Here is a 14,351-nt window from a genome sequence, read left to right on the forward strand (position 1 = left end):
AATGAAGAAGGGATCTGATGTAGTCTGGGAGGATTGATGCTCAAGCTGAGATCTGAGGACAAGTGTAAATATTTGAACAGGAAGTAATAGATGAGATGGTATATCTTATCATCTCATAAGCATCTCCATGTTTACAGATAAAGAGACTAGGCTAAAAGTAAAATGAAGAATCACCAGTATCTGGCTGCCCTAGAGTCAGAACCCAATAAGGGTTTTGGGGATAAAGAGGTCAGGCTGTTTACACAGCTAGAAGACTGTGTTGGGAGATAGAGGGGGGTCTAAGGCTAGGTCCCAATTTTGGTCCTGAGAACTCTTCAGTTTCCAGCTGACTGCAGCCATCACAGATGAGTTTCTGCTGAGAACAGGGGTGACCCAATCAATACCATTTAAGGTGGAGTTCAGTAGAAACAGGTTAGCATTTGAGTAGTGAAAGCAGCAAGGCTGTATAGGTAATTGGGAACAGGAAGAAATAGACCTAAGGAGTGATGGTGGGCGAAGAGGGGAAGGCAGGAGAAAGAGAAAACTAGGGAGAGAAGAGGACAGAAAGATGATAGAAGGGAGCTGACTCCCACTGAGTAGCTGCAGGCAAGGCCAGAGAAGGGCTGTCATCCGTCCAGTCGGCTGACAGAGCCAGAACCCAGTTTCCAAGCATCTACTCAAAAGTTTATCCCCAAATGGATGAAAGGGTCACTGCTTGGAAAAGAGGAAAGAAGTGTTCACAGCAAATGATAGAAGATGACCCTAAGAGCAACTTGTCCAGCTGCTGCCTAGCACCCTCCCTCCACAGTGTCTTCCTGAAAGCCTAAAATGGGGCAGAGTCTGGGGGAAAATTCCATATCTTAAGAGAAAACTGATTACAGAGAAGACTCAAGGTGAAGGGGAGAAGCTGACTATGCAGCAGCTGAAGGCTTCAGACAGAAGCCCTTAGTCTTCCTCCAGGATTTTGGGGAAGGAGTTCAAAAGGTGGGTGGAGGTAGAGAGTCAAGGTTTCGGGGAACCTATGCCCCTGCCTTTGTCACTGCACCTCTCTGAGCCTCAATTTCCTCACCTGTAAATGAGACAATATCCACCATAACCTGTCCCAAGGCGAAGTCTTCCCAAATATTATTTCCTCTCTCCTGTCAATCCCCTCACCTGATGCTGATGATTTTTAGAGATGCAATCTGATCGTCCAACTCTCCCACTTTGATTCGCATACAGAACATTTACTAGGCTCTGCGTCAAGCTCAGAACCTGATAAGACATGCCCTCCTTGGGGAGCTCAGATTAATGTCAGGGCTGTGGTGGAGTTAGGAGGCCATGTATCAGCCCCTCTGCTTGAATTTCCTTAGTATTTTTTACAAACCCTGAAATGACAATATCTTTAAATGGATATTATCCCTTACTCAAAATCCTGACTTTGACTCCCTGTTTGACCACCACCTCGCCAAGACCCTTCCCTGGATTTTTCTCTCTATTCAAGAGAAATCCCTGCCTGTCTGACCGCCTCCCTATGAGCAACCAGTGTTGGGGATATGTTTGAGAATGCTTTTCAGATGTGGGTTCAACATGACCCTTAAAAGAAATTCCCTGAATTGCTCTGGCCTCTCACCTCTTTTCCTGGGCACCTCGTGCGGTCTGTACTTGGATGGCTCACCATTTCTCTCAAACTTCATGCTCTGCAATTCCCTGCCCCACGCTGAGAGTGGCAGCTCTCCAAACCAGGCAGTGGGGACAGGGGGCTGAGGTCCCAGGCCAGGTCACCACTCATATCACCACTCATTTCCCATCTGACTTTGTTACCCTCTGCTCACTCTCTCCCAGGTCTCCCCATGGGGACTAGACCAGCTAGTCAAGAATGTTTGCAAAGCCATCTTCAGTGACACTTCAGTGAACTTAAACCTCGTTAACTTAGTCTTAGAGACACTAGTTTAAAGAAAGTGTGTTAAAACAAGCAAGATTTTTTGCATTCATGAATACATTTTAAATCTCTTGTTGGTATTTGTCCCTTGATCAGACCTGGCATAGGAATTGTTGGTTGGCTGGCCAGATGGGTGAATGGATAGGTGGCTCAATCAGTCAATCTCTTGACTCCCTAAGGACTTAGATGGCCCAGTCTTTCCTAGAAGGAAGAGAATTCAGTTTGTTTCTCAACTCCCTTCTTGGAACTCTGAAGTGAAAATATTTTCCAGCCTCCAGATTAAAAATTTGAACAAAGGTATGTGAGAAGAAACTTGTGAAAGACTCCACATCTTGGATCTTTCCCATCACAACAGGCCACATGTGGTTTGTGAGTGACCCAGCCAGGTGGTAGATGCCCCATAAGACCTGCATGTAGGTGGGTCCCTGAGTAACTTACAGACTGAGCGGGTTCCTACTCCCCTTCCTCACTATCTGCCCCACATCCCAACTCCTAGACTTTTCCATTTCTGTAAGAGCCTCCTTTCCCTGGCAAGCAAGTGAACCATCAGAACATGTCCTGCTGCCCCATGTCACTAAGAACTAGCTGAAACTATACTGAGAGCTCCTCTGACTTGCTCAAGGGTCCAGAGCTAGACCAGGCTGGCCCTTGCTTACTGAACTCTGACAGCAAACTTAGCTGGTCCTCTGCATTGCTCATCTTCCCTCCTCAGAGATCCTGAGCTTTCTCTTTGGGGTGATGATCTCAGAACTTCCTACTTACAACCGCACTCCGCTGTAACACTCACACATGCATATCACTGAGATTTAATCCTTCCTCTGGCCCCATTCCCTCAGATCACTTTGAGTAAAGACGCGGGCTCAGTTCAGCCCCTAGACTCTCAGCTACAGTACTATGGGAGTTTGGCTAGTACTTACAGACAGACTGGTTTGTTTAGGGACCTGCTTTATGGTGGTTGGCTTTTAGTTCTTTTTATTTTTAGCTTCCGGCTCCAATATGACCCCATTTTTATTGCCACACTTAGAGCACATATTGTTCCATTTTGAACTCTAAGGAACTGGGGACCACAGGCACACAGCACACACTGTAGCGACAGTGACCAACTGTCCTCACACCGTGCCTTCCAAATAGTCTGGCTGTGTAGTATGAGTGATAGTACTGGATTGGGCCATACCTCTATACATGTGTATAAACAACTACTTATACAGCCCCTTAATCTCTCCCATGTCTGTCTCCTTTTCATTTGGAGCCACATCTCTTGATGAATAGTTGTACCAGATGTCTCTCTGCTTCCAGTCCTGTCCCGTTCAGCCCGTCACCCACAGGATCATCGGTCTAATCAGCTAACGTAGATCATGCTCCTCAGCTCTTGGCTTAGTGTTCGTCCTTCCCCGTAACCCAGGGAATGGAGTTGTCTGTGTTCATAGAGCATCAGTATTTCACAACCTGGCTCCCACCGACCCCTGAACTTTTCATGATGCTCATCTAGATGAGCCCACCTATCATCCCTGAAGACATGAGAGTACTTTTTCATGAAAGTCTAGGCGATTCCCTAAGGAGAGGGAGGAATTTTGAGAAAGATTGGAGTCTCCAGTTGCAACCACCACTAGCAAGACACCCAAGCAGGGGTCGTTGTGTATGTCAGTTAGGAGATCTTGTCTGTAAGAGGGCCAGCATGGTAGTAGAAGCAGATAGCATCATGGGAAGAGGAGAAAATGAGAGGAAGAAGTGGAAAGCGGGGAAGTGAAAGGACAGATTGCACATTGCAACTATGAAAGGAAAGAGAGATGGGGAAGTGATCCCTTGGACTCTTTATTTAGCTAATATTTGGCAAGTGTTTTTCTGGATCAGGCACTAATAAGCATTTTACCAGCACTACCTCCCTGAAATCTTAGAGAATTTCCTAAGGTTGACATAGTTCTTCCCACTACATAGCAGGGGTTCCAAAGATGAAACTGCTTCCAGCCAGTAACTGGGATTTGCACCCCGTTTCATTGCCCTCCAGAGCCTCATTTACCACTATCCTTGCCTACCCTATAGCAGTGCAGGGAGGCAGAAGAACTGAAGAGTGGAGGTAAAATGGAGGTTATTGGGGGTCAGGTAGGATTTGGGAGTTGAACACATCACTTTTCAGATGGAAGGGTCCACACAGAAGAGGAACCATTTTTAAAGTCAAACAAGAGATCTGAGCCCATTAAAAACAAGAGGGGGAAGGAATTGAATATTTTAAAGTATCCAAAGATAAACCTTCTACCTACAGTGAAATGGCATCAATAAAGCAAAGACCAAGAAGAACAGGGGCAGATGATGGCCTAGATCCCAAATCGCTTGGCGAGGAATGGCATGGATGGGTAGATGATGACTTGACCTGGACGGGCAGTGTGCAGCGACCTGCCCACCAAGCCTGAGAGGCTTAGCACTCAGTGCGTGACCTTATCCATCCCCAAGCCATCTCTAGGAAGTGCTGAATAAATAGTTGTTGATGTGAAAGAAACGACTGAATTGGGAAATCAAACCAAAGAAGAAAAATACCACTGTTAAGCTAAGGATGATGAAGGGAGCTGGGTATCCTATCCTTTCGCTAATTAAGGAGGAGTTTGTCGGGGATATTCAAAGTTGATATCTACATAGTGGTCAGGACTGTGATCTGTGGGTCCAGTTCTGCACCGTTTCCAAGGGTTTTCGGGGGAGGGCCTCAAGGTCCTGATACTCCCCATTCAGGACCTTGAAGTTTGAGAGCCCATTTATAGATTTACCACCAATCTAGAGAGTGAATTTAAGCCCCATGACTCACACTGAGACCTGGCCCATGCCCTTCTGACTCCATTGTCTCTTTTATATACCATGTCACATCCCTGAACAATCACCACATAATTCTTTTAGAACCCAGGTTCCTAGATATTTTTATGATCAGGATTAGATGGGCAAAGTCCCTGATGAATCCTCCCAGCAGTGATGCTTTCCACTCACTTGCTAGGTGGCCATGATCCACATCTCCTCACTTGACCTGTTTCCTCACTAAAAATAAGATGATTGGACTAGACAATCCTTGCGCTCCTTTCCAGTACTACCATCATCCTCAGATGCCTTGGTACCAAGAGTGGTATCTGGAGAGAGAGCGTGGTGAGTCCAGGATCTGGGTAAAGTCCACATCTTGGAGCATGGAAGAATCCTAACAATGGCTGAAGGTGACCTTGGCAGGAGCTGGCTGAAATGGTTTTCCTGCTGATGCTGAAGTGTCCTGGCAGGTTCTGTGCAGGTAGGTTGCTGCACATGAGGATGGGGTTGGGCTCTCTGTGATGTTTCTTTGCAGGATTGGACATCTCCAGGTAGCATGTTCCTTAAGAAGGTGACTCTGCTCCCATAATCAACCAGGAATAGCTTCACTTAGAGTCAGACCCAAAAAGGAATGGCTTGACCAAAACCAAGGGGCTGGTTTTTAAAAAATAAAATAAAATCCATTTCCAAACTCACCCTAGAGCACACATGCAAATTCAATAGCTAGTTTTAAAAACTCAAAAGGAAATATGTGAACTCACTAAAAACCAGGGAGAAAAAGAATTGGATGTGGGAGCCCTACATAAAAAGCAATAAAATAACATCGAGAAGGCAAAAACCTACCAATTTGACACATCAAAACTACATGTTTTCAAAATTAAATAATATCACAAACAGAACCAAAAAGCACACCCATAATGTGTAAAAGGGCACACACAAAACCGTAGCAATAAAAATGCAACAGATAAGTGAGTAATTCACCTATGCAGTTTACCAAAGAGAAAATAGAATTGACTAAACATTTTTTAAAAAGTATTCAATTTCACTAACAATCAAAGTCAACATTTGAAAAAAAGGAAATATAAGTTTTCACTAACAAATTAAGGGGAAGAAATGATTAAGAATACCCAGTTCTGATGAGGATACAGTGGAACAGGCAGTGCTAAGGGGAGTGAATTGGTGTAAACTTTTTGGAATATAATATGGCAGTTGTAGAGAAGAGAGATGAACATTTCAAGAAAAGGCAAATGGCCTATATACACAACATTTATTTGGTTAGGCATGGTGCAGGTGTTAAAACATCAAGATAAATAAGATATGATGCCTGCTCTTGGGAATGCAAAGAGGTAAGGCAGACGCATAAACAGACACTGAAATGATATGCAGTAAGAAGGCAGCCAGAAATATGCTTGGGACATTCATCCAAACATGGATCTTGTGGGGCGGGTGATACAATCATGCAGCTTTATGGGTGTATCTAGGGAGGTTCTAGAAAAGCTACCAGGAAGAGTAGGAGTTAATTCAGGTAGCGTTGCAGAGACAAAACTTGTGCAATTGGGGGTTCCAGAAAGTGAAATAAGAGGCAGGGTGGAGAAGCCCAAGACCAGATCACACAGCCCACATCTATCTAATTGAGGAGTTTGGTCTTTTCCCTCCTGAACAAGGAGCCACTGAAGCATTTTGAGCAGGCAGGTGCCTTGGTAGGATGTCTGTTTTATATGATTACTCTAGTTGCTTGGAGACATTTGGAGGTGCGAAGGCCAATGAGGAGATGATTACCTAGGTCGAGGTAGAGAGGGCAAGGCCTGAACTAGGGCAGGGACCAAGAGGACAGAGAAAAGTGGTCAGATCCAGGAGGTAAAATTAGGGGAACCCACTGAAGTCAGATTGCTGGGATTAAAGAAAGGTCAGGATGCCATATCCTGTTTCTTGGGTGACTGGATGGGAAAACAACCAAGAGAAAGAATAGGCTTATGGAACCAGAGAATTGTTGAGCTCAGTTGTGAAGTTGGGTGAAAGATGGGCATCCAGTTGGAGGCAGCCTACGAGGAAGAAGGTTGAGTTTAAATCCCAGCAGGAGATTTGAAAAAGAGATTTGGGTTGTGATTGATGTGATCATTGCCATGGACTTTGTCACCAAAGTCACCTAGGGGATGTTGGTACTGAGAAAAGAAAGGAGGTCCAGAACAGAAACTTCTTCCTCATTTAAGGCCAGTGAGCTAGATAGCAAGAAAGACACAAAGGTCACCAAGGCAAAAAAGTAATCAGAGATGGGAAAATCTGCAGCCTGTGTGGGCATGGAGAGAATAATCGTAGATAAAAGAGAAAGGAATGAAAGCCCACTGGATGGAGCAGTTCAGGGCCCCTGGGTCCTCAGTAGGAACAGTGTTCTGGGAGAGATGGGGTAGGAACCCCCATAAGGTGGGCAGAGGAAAATGCAAGGAGAAGGGAAGCAGGCGGCATGGCCACCTGTCCTGGGGAGTTGGGAGTCCTGGAGAGAACTTGCTGAAGCAACAATTCATGTCAGGAAAAATTTCTGGGCTGGATTGAGAAGAAATGAGGATAGACATGTTAGAAAACAGGTTGAAAAAGCTGTCACCTAAAATCCTGTCTAAATCAGAGGCAAGATCAGAGGACAGGGATGGTAAGGAGGTAAAATATCCATCGATGACCTTGGTTTAGGTCTGTTATGAAGTAGGAAAGTATATGTGCCAGTACAGAGCTCTCAGAGGCAGCATGGGCATCTCCCAGTGGAGATAGACGGAGAATTAGAAATTGACCTAAAGAAGAAGGTACACCTTCAGGAGCAGGGCCAGACTGAGCAGTGACTGGCCTTTTAGAGATAGGTGGAAGAAGAGGATTCGGCTAGGGAGACTAAGGAGGCAGCACTAGAGGGGAAAAACCAACCAAGGGTGGGCATCCTAGAAACCCAGAGAAGAAAGAGTTTTCAGAGGTCAGGGTGGCCCTGATGGGCCAGATGCACAGTGGTTGGGAGAGGATGGGGGGTGAAGGTGTCCCCAGAACCTGGTCTTTGGCCATCCTGACCACAGCAACTTTGGGGGAGGGAGCAGAAGCCCAGCTGGGTGGGGGTGATGTGGACTCTGACTGAGAAAACAGGAGAGGGGAGGAGTTGGGGGAGCAGGTGTTCCTGGAAGGTGCTAATTCTCAAAGGCTGACTTTTGACAGGAGGAGGGCTGTGCCAGCCCAAGTCCCAGCAGCAGGGACAGGGGGCGGGCGGGCCCCTGTCAAGGTGGGATTAGGAGTACAGGTGAAGGGATTAGTTGTGCTGGTGGAAGGTACAACTTAGATCATGTATGTTTTACCAGGTAACCTGATCTCCATGTTCTTCTGGAGGCTTTTTCTCTGCCCTTTGGGTACCAGCTACAGCTCTAATTAGCACTGGTTTCATCCTGCCTCGTGTCTGGGGCCATGTTTTACTCATTTTTTTTGGTACCTTTTGCCACCTAGCAACAGGCAGTTAGCTAGTAAGAGCAGAATAATTATTTTCTGCTTGAAATCAAATGTTTGAAATGGAAGTTCAGGATTCTTTTTTTTAACCATAAAGATTCTGTGACAATTCTCAAGGAATCAGTGAACATGGACATAAAAGTCAGTGCTGCGGTGGCTGGGACGTGAGGTTGTCGGGATCTAAGGAAACACACTCTACATTCCAGTGTGGGCACAGCGCTTTATAGTTTACATGGTAGGTTTAGGATTGTCCTATCTGGCCATTGCCTCCTCCTCTCCCTGTCCACCCCCTGGTAGACAGCACCACTAGCCCCATTTATCAGAGCTAGAGGGAGGGAATGATGGGAAGTGGAGTGGGTGGGGACTAGGGCAGAGTTTTGAATGCGGTGTTCAGGGTCTTCATTACCTGGTGATGTTTCCCAGACATTGAATACATATTAACTATTTCCTCCATATTTGGCAGAAGTCAAAGTCAAGAGAGCCTTGGCCTAAATCACAGAATTTGGGCCTTATGCCACCCCTAGACCAGACCTGGGTGTTAAGAGGAGAAGCTTCTGTGTGAGACAACATCCCAGGCTCCCATCGTAATCACGACGAATAGGGAACAGGAATTTTTCCTACAGTAATAAGGAACATGAGGGAGGAATAAGGGACGCTAGAAAACCCACACTCCCAGACATCCATTATAAGATGTATCAGGCCCTGAGGCAGGGAGGCCAGTTAGAAGCCCATGGTCCAGATAAGAGAGGAAGAGGCCTGAAGTAGACCAGCAGAGATGGCGAGAAATAGATCAGAAACCTTGGAGTAGATGAAAAACAGAAATCATTTGTGACTAATGATCAAGGTGAGAGAGAGGACGAGCCAAGAGTGACTCCCATGTGTCGTGGGTAGAACCCTGGGTGGATGGTGGGCAGCCTCTGGGATGGGATACCACATGGAGAGCCAGCTTGAGGGGCTGGGCAGTGCACTCAGATACAGCTAAGGCATCAGGAATGCAGCCAGGTGGAGCCTAGCAAGCACTTGGATCTGGGGTCCGAGCCTCAGGACGAGATTTGACTAGAAATACTAAACCAGATACATCATCACACAGAAAAATGGAGACCCCTAAGAATGAGTGAGGTCACCAGAGAGAATAGAGGGGGCCCAGCAGAGCAGAATCATGAGTTATTGTGACATTTGAAGAGCCTATCAAGGTGTAGGCAGGCAACAAAGGAGAGAGCGAAGGAAGGACCTGAAAGATGCAACAAACAGCTAGCAGAGTGGGTTTCCATGACAACCAAGGTAGTGAAGAGTTTCAAGGAGAAAGTAATCAATGCTGTCAAATGCAGCAGAGAATTCCAATAAGATAAAGACGGAATTTTTTTTCTTCGGATTTGGTGATTAGTAAGCTTTTGGTGACCTTATTAAGAGCATTTGGGGGGAGTTACGGGGGGCATAAACCTGGAATAATGTCAAGATGAAACAGGGAGGTGAATCTGTTACAAATTGTCCCGTGAGGAGTCTGGAAGGAAGGCTTCAAGACATGAAGGATGGGAATGGGGATGCTGAGTAAAGACATGAGTCACTCCCAAGCACAACATGCATTGCTTAGTGACAAAAGTTTACTCCATCTACATATTCTAATTTAGCACACTGGGAGTGCGCCTAGCACTGTGGATACTTTGGTGAATTAATTAAGAAGAGACAGAATCCCTGTTATCATAGAATTGGTGTGGTAGTAAAGAAAGATGTTACTCAAATTATCACACACATTCCAACATTGTAACACTCTGAAGGAATGAGACTAGGTGCTGGCAATATACAAGGGGGCCTGCCATAGGCTAACTCCTGAGGCTTCACTGAGGAGATGACTCTTGAACAAAGCTGTAAAAGGGGAAGTAGTTAACTGGACAGAGCAAATAGGGGAGAACATTCTGGTGAGAGAGAACAGCTTCTGCACAGGAAAGAAGTGAGATCAGAGAGGCAGGCAGTGCTGGCTGTGCAGAGCTGTGGAGGCCAGGACTGATCTGCATAATCCTAGGAACAGTGGAAGCAGGGCTGGGAGCTGCCCTTGGGTATTTCTATAATCTGAGACTGTCCTATAGAGAAATCACTAGAGGAAACATGGGGTAGACTCAGGAAGACAGAAGTTTTGGTTGTCATGGCGGTCATGATTTAGACCCAATCACCAGTCTAGCTAGAATTGGTGCTGGACCACAGAAGGAGGGGCAGGAGGGGTAGGAGGGGAGAAAGTATTCAGAATGACCCCTGAGTTTTGGGTGAGATGACAGTGCCCCTTCTCAGAACCAGGAAGCCCTAGAAAGGGACTGGTGAGTGAGGCAGACCCCAAGTCTGAGACATCCTAATGGAAATGGGGAGGGAGGACTGAATGCATAGATTGGTGTACAGAGTGAGAAATCACAGCAACTGCTTGGATTCTGAGTGCAAATATTAATTAAAGTGGTTTCAGGTTTCTGGATCATTTTGAGATTACAAGGTTGGCTGAGGAAACCCGGGAAACACCAACATTTGGGAACTAGAAAAGGAAAGAGAATTCTTCAGGGTACTGAAAAGAAATAGCCAGAGAGGTCCCTCAGCAGAAGGATGGAGTGGTCGACAGTGGGATGTGTGGAGAGGCCCCTCCAATATGCAATTCAAAATCCCCATGGCATGCCCCGCAGTTGAGCAGCAACTGATTCACACAGCCCCAGGGCTCATGGGAGACCTCTGGGGAACTTTACTAGAGGCAGCTTGGGTGGGAGTAGTGTAGACTAAGGAAAGAAAGGAGGGAATAAAGTCTAATCCTTTAAGATTTTGGTATTAAAGGAAAGAGCACTGCCGGCATACGAATATTCTGAAGAAAGCAGCCTTAGTGATGAACCGATTAAGATTGGAGACAATTAGTGAAATGAGCTCCCAAAGGGGCTGGGATCAAGTTTGGAGGTAGATAAATTAGTTTGGGGCAATAATGTGTATTTGTCTGAATGGGACAAAATTAAATTATTTACCTTTTAGAGAGAAACTTGAGCTCCATGATCTTCTGGGAGCTTCTATTTGACCTCCGTGCTGACTCCAGCTCTAATTAGCACCAGCTTTATCCTGTCTCGTGCCTGGGATCGTGTCTTATTTTTTATGTTTCTCAGAACCTAGCAACACGCAGTAAATTCTTTGGATGCCAGATCAGTATTTTCTGCCTCAGAATCAAATATCTAAAATCAACATTCAAACTTTGACCAAAAATAATCTAGACAATTCTCCAGCACTTACAGCACAGGAAAAGAATTGGGGCGTTAAGTCTCGGATGGCAGAGTTTTTGGTGGGTGGATTGAGAAAAAGTGGAAGAGCCTGCTGCCCTCATCCTTGTAAGCTCTGTGCCGGTCTGCATGCTCAAACTCATCATCACATATGAACTTCACATCCCCCATGAGAGACAGAACATCGCCCCATTTCACAGATGGGGGGAGAAAGGAGAAGGAAATCTCTTACTGACACAGAGCTTACATGGCTGCAGCTGGGTTCAGACCACGATCTATCCAATACTACAGCCTTCCTGGGACCAGAAAGAGTTGGGGAGGAAGAGGACGAGGGGGGCTCTGTGAAGTCCGGGTGGAGGTGCTCTGCAGGCACTCAGCAGAGGCTGCAGGTGGGATCCCACTGAAGACCCACCAGGTATCTCCACCTCACTTCCAGTGTTTTGAGGAATTGGCAGTACCTGCAGTAGCACAGGCAGCTTCCCTGCCACACTGATGGATGCAACTGTATTTGCATCTAAAATTTCTATATTTTAAAAAAAATGCTAACGGTTTTAACCCTTCTGAAATGTATTTTCATGTATGTTCTCACACGGAGATCTGGTTGTTTTTTTTTTTTAATATTTATTTATTTATTTATACAAGCACTGGGTACAGTCAGAAGCGCGGGAGGGTGAGGGAATTCACCAGAGCCAGAGCGGGGAGCAGAGCAGGCAGAAGGACCGAAGTACACTGCTGAGGAGAGCAGGGGTGGCAGGAGAGGTCTGCGCGCCATGTAGGACCCTCACCCAGTGGCCGGGGATTGAACTGCGCTGCAGAGGCTGCGGGCAGCTTCCCAACCCAGTGCTCAACTGCTGCGCCACCGGGGGAGGCTGACTCGGTGATCTGATCTTTTTCCAAATTGATAACCAGCTTGCTAACACCATTTATGGCCTAAAAACATCTTTTCTCCCTTTCCCTATGTGGAGACTATACAGTTCTATTGATCGATTTGCCTACTTCGGGTGCAATACCATATTTTAGTGAGCAAAGCTTTATCTTACTACCTAGCAAGGTAATACCCCTCCCTTCCTGACCCTTTATTCTTTTTAAAAAATTATCGTGATCATATTGCACACTTCCTTTTTCACATACATTTTAGAATTAATTTGTCAAAGTTTCATGAAAAAAATCTTATTGGAACTATGAGGGGATTACGTTGGAGGAAGAAATAACATCTTTACGCTCAGTTCTTCCCATTTGTGAACAGGATCGAGCTGGCGCTGTAGAAGCTGCTGGCAGCCTCGCAACCCAGCGCTCAACCGCTGCGCCACCAGGGGAGGCCCTGTTTGGTTAGTTTTTTAATGCCTTCTAAAAAAGGTTGGTCATTTTTGCCATTACGGTGTTTTACCTTTTTTTGTAGGTTTATTCCTCACTACCTTATCAGTTTTGTTGCTTTTGTGAGTGGGAAAAGTTTTCCTTTTCTTTCCAAATTTTAATCAATTTACTAATCATGATGTTTCATTCACAGACACACTCAGTAAATGTGCTTTCCCCCTGGGCACACAAATGAGAACACAGCACACATGTAAAGCAGAGTTAATTGGCTGGAAATGAATTAGAATTTTTGAATTAAATTTTAATTATACAAGTAATACATGAATACATTTGCCTTTACATAAAATTAGAGCACTACAGATAAAGAAGTCTCTAGTGACCACAGCCACCGGGTCTCCACTGCAGGTCCCTCCCACCCTTCAGAGGTAGCTGCTCTTAGGCTTTGCTCTTTACCTGAAATGTTTCCCTGTACCTATTGAAAAGGCCCTCTGTTCTCTTTGTGTATGTGTTTTTGCACAGACCTGGTGTGTGCACTCTGGAAGTGTCACTCTTAGCCGCTGCACCCTACAGGACTCCTGTAGCCTGCCATGGCCCGCAGCAGTGCTCCTTGCTTCCTGACTGGCCACCATGACTGATAACTCACATTTGATTTAGTGGTTTCCTATTGATTGGGTATCACAGTGTTATTCCATTAGACAAACCTACAGCACATCCTTGTACACTGCCCATTTTGCACATGTACCAGCGTGTCACCTGGACAGATACTTAGAAATGGAATTGATGGGTCATAGGCATATATACATCTTCAATCCTAGTAGAAACAGCTGAAGTATTCTCCAAAGTGCCTTCCTATTGTAATTTCCTTCAGCAGAGCATAAGAGCTTCCCTTTCCCTGGACCATCTCCAACTTTTACATTTTTAACCAGTCTGATGAGTGAAAAATAGTATCTTGCTTTAGTTTGTATTTTTCTGAATTACCTGCAAGATTGAAGTCTTCGTGTGTTGACTATCCATTTATACTTACTCCTCTTATTTGCTTGTCCATATTCTTTGTCCTTTTCCCATTGATCTTAAGTTCTTTATGTATTTTGAATACTAATACTCTGCTATATATATTGAAAATATTATCTACATTGTGATTCTTGTCATTTAATTGTATGGTGTATTTTGTCCTAGAGAAATTTCAAGTGTAGCTATAATCAAATTTATCAGTCTTATTTATATGCCATTTTTACATTTTATTTTCTTGGTGTCAAGACTCAGATTCAATACATTCTTATTTAAGAAAGTCTTTTTGATAATCAAGATCCTATATTCTTGCTCTAAAATTTATAGTCTATTTACACATATTTAAGCCTTTATGCTATATATAAAAATATAAATCCCATATGCATGGTTATTAGGCTGCATGAATCTAACATTAACTCCTCCTTCCCCCAAATGGATAGGTAATTGTCTAAACACTAGATGGGATAATGTATCATTTTCCCACTGATTTAAAATTGCTGCCTTTGTCTGATATCAAATTCTAATGCAGGTCTATGTCCGGACCCTTTCTGGTCCACTGATCTATTTGTCTACCCCTGAGCTTGATAATATGCTTTGCTAACTGGCAGGACAAATCTCACCCTCTTCTGTTGTTTCTGCAAAATTGCCTT

This window comes from Talpa occidentalis, unplaced genomic scaffold (genome assembly GCF_014898055.3).
Source record: "Talpa occidentalis isolate TD23 unplaced genomic scaffold, MPIMG_talOcc4v2.1 talOcc4.10, whole genome shotgun sequence".
In the NCBI taxonomy this organism is placed as follows: Eukaryota; Metazoa; Chordata; class Mammalia; order Eulipotyphla; family Talpidae; genus Talpa; species Talpa occidentalis.